The sequence below is a fragment of the Triticum dicoccoides genome, chromosome 3A (genome assembly GCF_002162155.2).
Source record: "Triticum dicoccoides isolate Atlit2015 ecotype Zavitan chromosome 3A, WEW_v2.0, whole genome shotgun sequence".
In the NCBI taxonomy this organism is placed as follows: domain Eukaryota; kingdom Viridiplantae; phylum Streptophyta; class Magnoliopsida; order Poales; family Poaceae; genus Triticum; species Triticum dicoccoides.
Window position 1 is genome coordinate 697,388,650 of NC_041384.1, and position 5,974 is coordinate 697,394,623.

General features: G+C 40.7%; 1 long non-coding RNA gene across 1 annotated transcript; it reads left to right on the forward strand.

Moving 5' to 3' along the window:
* The first annotated feature begins 1,903 nt into the window (after positions 1–1,903).
* Positions 1,904–3,515, forward strand: LOC119273176. Its single transcript, XR_005134814.1, has 4 exons — positions 1,904–1,924; positions 2,056–2,126; positions 2,286–2,388; positions 2,758–3,515. It is a non-coding gene; the product is annotated as an uncharacterized LOC119273176 (long non-coding RNA).
* The last annotated feature ends 2,459 nt before the right edge of the window (positions 3,516–5,974 follow it).

Consider the following 5,974-nt stretch of genomic DNA (forward strand, 5'->3'; position numbering starts at 1 on the left):
TGCCGCCCACCTCGCTCCGGCGCCGCCCACCGCCGCCGTCAGCCGCCCCCTCGTCGACCGCGCCGCCGCCCAAGTCCGGCGATGACCCCCTCTCTCCGGCGAGCTTCGTCAACTCCGGCGAACAGGAACCCCGTCGAACCTCGGATTGCGTGCAAATCTCAGATCTAAATATCTCGGTTGACTTTTGCCCCGAAACCCTAATTATTTTGCTATGTTCGTCGCATCGTATCTCCGCATCTGTAGCTCCGTTTTGGGCATATAGCATATCAAAATGTTCGTCTCAGAGAGTACATCATTTCATCTCATTGCATCATTTTCATTTGAGTTCATCTTGATGCCTGAAATGCTGTTGGAAGAATGCTATTTGAGATAATTGTCAGATCTACTGCTCCAATTAGATATTTGTCATTTTTGCCATGTTTAATGTGTGCATGATATGCCCCTGAGCTCTACATATGTTTTGTTATATGCTTTGCCATCTATCCAGAGGTGCAACCCATGTATTTTTGTGATGTGTGTGGTGACTAGCACAAGCTTGCAAAGTGGTGCATTCGTTAATACTGATTTCAGGGACTTAGCAATTCCACTAAGTCCTTGAGCTGTTTATTTCAATATGACATATGTTCATGTTGTTTCTTAGTGATCCATGTCTCTTTTGGGGATGATCAATAGTGGTGCCCAGTTGGGGCGATCGGGACCGTGTCGCATGTTGGGTTGATCTTTTATTTTGGCGCCGTAGTCGGGCCATGAGTGATTGGATGATGTAATGCTATTTATGTACTTTGTTTGACGTGGCGAGTGTAAGCCAACTATGTATCTCCCCTTTTATTATCTATATTACATGGGATGTTGTGAAGATTGTTTAACTTGCAACATTGCTTTCAATGCGGTTATGCCTCTAAGTCGTGCCTCGACACGTGGGAGATATAGCCGCATCGAGGGCGTTACACAAAACATGATCATCTCATACAATAAAATTTAGCATCATGCCTTGACCATATCACATCACAACATGCCCTAAAAAACAAGTTAGACGTCCTCTACTTTGTTTGTTGCAAGTTTTACGTGGCTGCTACGGGCTTACGCGAGAACCAATCTTACCTACGCATCAAAACCACAACGATAGTTTGTCAAGTTGGTGTTGTTTTAACCTTCGCAAGAACCGGGCGTAGCCACACTCGGTTCAACTAAAGTTGGAGAAATTGACACCCGCCAGCCACCTGTGTGCAAAGCACGTCGGTAGAACCAGTCTCGCGTAAGCGTACGCGTAATGTCGGTCCGGGCCGCTTCATCCAACAATACCGCCGAACCAAAGTATGACATGCTGGTAAGCAGTATGACTTATATCGCCCACAACTCACTTGTATTCTACTCGTGCATATAGGATCAACACATAAAACCTAGGCTCGGATGCCACTGTTGGGGAACGTAGTAATTTCAAAAAAATTCCTACGCACACGCAAGATCATGGTGATGCATAGCAACGAGAGGGGAGAGTGTTGTCTACGTACCCTCGTAGACCGACAGCGGAAGCGTTATGACAACGCGGTTGATGTAGTCGTACGTCTTCACGGCCCGACCGATCAAGCACCGAAACTACGGCACCTCCGAGTTTTAGCACACGTTCAGCTCGATGACGATCCCCGGACTCCGATCCAGCAAAGTGTCGGGGATAAGTTCCGTCAGCACGACGACGTGGTGACGATCTTGATGTTCTACCATCGCAGGGCTTCGCCTAAGCACCGCTACAATATTATCGAGGATTATCGTGGAGGGGGGCACCGCACACGGCTAAGAGAACGATCACGAAGATCAACTTGTGTGTCTATGGGGTGCCCCCTGCCCCCGTATATAAAGGAGTGGAGGAAGGGAGGGCCGGCCCTCTCTATGGCGTGCCCTAGGGGAGTGCACAAGGACTCTCACGGTAATACATAACTGAACGATTTTCTTACATTATTTTTTTCAAGTTTCTAGAATTGTGTTGCGTGTGCAGCTATCAGCAAGCACCTTCTATCAGTCTCTTAGCTAAAATGAGATCTGGGTGTTACCATGCAGGTTACAAAGGATACGAAGCAGCCAATTTATGCCTACTACCAACTTGACAACTTTTATCAGAATCATAGGAGGTATAGTCTTATTTGATGTTTTCAGTCAATAACTTCTGGAGCAACTTATTTGATGTTTTCAGTCAATAAAATGGGATTATTGTTTGTTAGTTATGGGTCCTTATGGAAGTCTATATTTGACCTATTATGTTGACATCAGTTCACAATTTTATTTTCCAGTTCATGCCCCGGTCAAATCTAGAGCTATGCATGCCTATGTCATCTCTCACAGATCACTGTTCTTTTCATTCCTCCAATTGAAACCATGGCTGCCAGTATTGAGGTCACCTGCTATTCCTGCTTTTACTAATGTAAATTTTACTTATTTGTTTTGGTGGCTTAGGTGAACGCCCACAACCCGCCTTTGATTCTTGAGGTGTATTGTGTACTCTAAGATACATTGCCCTTGATGCTTTTTGTGATTTGGCATGGATGTTTGGTTCCTATTAATTTAAAGGTTGTAGTAATGACATTTTCTTTATCATACTAATGAATTTACAGCTTAATCCATCATGCATAATAATGGAATTTTTGGTTCCTGTTAATTTGGGGTGTAGCCAATCTCCTCTCTCTCACACAATCTGAATTTTTTAGCCATGCGTTTAAGCTCATAAAGGCTGAACTATATCTGATTTTTTGCTGCATGTTTCAGGGTCAGGATTCTGTACTAGACGTGATGAGATAAAATGAGGTCTGAATTTTTTAGCCATGCTTTCTTAGCTCATGAAGGCAGGAGCATATGTGATTTTTCTGTACCACCTTCCCGCGGCTCTGAGGATTTTGTCTGCTCGCTGCCTCTCCGCTATTTATTTGTTGTGTCTACTGCATTGTTTGTTCTGCCACCCTTTTCCTCAGTTGCTAGCGGGGGGCCTTGGCTTATCGTATTGTTTGTTGCCTTCCTCTCATAGATTCGTTGGTATTATAAACCATTTTTGTTGTAGTAATAACTACAATGTCAAATAAATTTACATTTCACCTTGCTTCCACTATTATTCAAGTTTTTTCCTGCTTATTGGTCGTACTAGCAAGATGGTTTTTGTTTTTTTACCGTGTCTAACATAGTGTATTTCTACGATTTTTCTCTGTTAAAACGTATCCACTTCCATGCTCTTTTCTCTATTTTAGTACACAATAGTATGGCTGCATACTACCAATTGCAGAAATTATTCATTTGCCACTAAAATATATATTTTCCTATTCACAAATTAAATAAAAACAAAGATGAAGTTGGTCCCCGGATGCCTAATATGTTCTTTCATATCCTGGTCAGTTTACCAGGTAACAGAATTAATACTTCTTGTTGGTTCAATAGTCAATACCAGTGTTGTGAGAAAATTCCTTACGGTTGTTGTATTTTGGTAGCTTCTTCTTTTGCAAGTGGCAAATTACTGTTATGTATATGTGGAATCCGATTAAATCTGTGCATTGGTTTCAGTCATACTTTTCTAAATGGAGTATAGTTCAAGACTGTTTTGTTCATTAAATCATTCCTTCTACCTTCCAAGACTGTTTTACTATTCTGGGATTTATCTATTTTACGATCATTTCTATGTTTTCATTGACATGGTAATATGAATAGTCTCCTGTACATAAGCCCAAGAACATAACAGGCCTAGAACTTTTTTAGGCTTTGTATTTGTGTTTTAGGAAAAAAAAATACAATCAAGTTTTGGAATCCATTTAGTCGTTGATCAAGTATGTATCCTAAGATCTTTATCAATATTTAGTAGCCTAACATCTTTCTCAATGGTGCATGTGGTTGAGCTAAAAGGGTACTCAAAACGTGTGACTACTTGGCTGTGGTGGATGTTTTAGCCTTTTCACTAATTTTCGTGTGCCAATAATTTGCCAGATTAGCTTGTTGAATTAATTCATTTTTTTTGTGAGACATGTACGAATTTGCAACCTGCAGTATAAGGAAAACATAGTATATTTTGTCATCTTTCCCGCATAGGGAAATTATATTGCTTACTTATCTTTTGCTTTCTGAAAATTACGCTTTGGCCTTTGACTGTATAAATGACTATGTCCACTTTTAATCCGGGTGTCTTGTAGAGGAGATGGTCAGCAGGGCGAAAATGTTGTTTACCATGTGTTTTAATTGATTATATGCTTCAAGTATGGAGCGGTTGAAAGGCAAGGGACAAGCTCCTGTGACTAAAATACCTAGGTATTTCAATCAGGATTGTGCACTGCTATAGCTTTCTGGCTCTGTCAGTTTGGTAACGTCTAATATACTTTTATGTTTATAAATGCAGCAAATCACCGTGCCATAGGAATGTTGGTCACAGGCTCTCCACTTCACTTTCCAAGACCAAGGGAACTACATCATTTGCGGTTGTGCCTAAAGATCCTACCGAAACTGGAAAAACCGCTTTTCCTGGAGATGTTGTTGACCCTGCATCCACAACAGATGTTAGTACTCATGTTCAATTACACTCTTATTGTTTCCCCTTTTGCACATTACTCACCTGATGAGCATCGCCATGTCATGATAGGAAACTAAGCAAGATGCTGCTGCTGCTGCAGCTACCGAAGATGCGAAGCACACAAAATTTAGCTTCTTAGACAAAGAAAGTTCAATGTACTATTTGCATCATTGACTGTTAATTTAACTTCTTTTCATTGAAGTACCCTGGTAGATTAATTCCATGTCTGTAATTATATTATGTATCTTAGCCCAGTTACGGAGCTCAAAACTTGCTAGATGCATGTTTTTTGACTGAGATGTTTGTGCTTTCAGGATACACATCTGTTAGTTTAACTCCTTGTTTTGCTTACTAAGTATGAGTCCTTAATTCGTGCTGCTATGTAAAAGCCCATAACCAATTGATTTTGAATCATTCTAACAGTAGTGTTGCTTTGTTGGACCATATAGTAAACGATTTCATTCATCTTTGAATGCCACCTGTATCATCAAAAAACAGGCAAAAACATGGTTACCATCATGTCCACTTCCATACTCTGATTGTTACGGAGCTCAAAACTTGCTAGATGCATGTTTTTTGACTGAGATGTTTGTGCTTTCAGGATACACATCTGTTAGTTTAACTCCTTGTTTTGCTTACTAAGTATGAGTCCTCAATTCGTGCTGCTATGTAAAAGCCCATAACCAATTGATTTTGAATCATTCTAACAGTAGTGTTGCTTTGTTGGACCATATAGTAAACGATTTCATTCATCTTTGAATGCCACCTGTAGCATCAAAAAACAGGCAAAAACATGGTTACCATCATGTCCACTTCCATACTCTGATTGTGTTAATGCTCCTCCATGAAAAACATAAACAATCCTTCTTACTAATGAACAACATCACTTACAAAAAAATCAGACCCCTGCTATTCTGAATCATTTTATTATCTTGCTATTCTGAATCATTTTATTATCTTCTCATATGATGCATATATGATTGCTCATACTATCTTCTTCTTTGTCATCAGCCTACAGTGATGGAAAAAATCAGAATCCCAACAAAAGTGTTGTTCGATGCTATGATGCAGCAGCTAGGCCTCCCAAATGCAGTGTACTCAACACAGAAGGCAAGAGCAATTGGTCTTGACGCAACTATTCACTTCTATCCCTCCAAGCATCAACTGGACAACAATCTTCCAGAAGATGTTGAAGACCAACTAGTAAACGAAGATCTCAAGTACATGAAAAGCATCCACAGTAAAGTGCTGCAGGACATAAACTACGACAAGATGCAACTGCTCCAGCAGAAGTGTGAAACTCTTGAGCATCAGCAGAAAGAAAAGGACAACCTTATAGACTATTTTAGCAATAGCTGGTGCGATAGCCTCGGTGGAGATCACATGCCAGCAAAGGAACTTTACCGTATAATAGATAGCAACTTCACGGCCAGATCAACA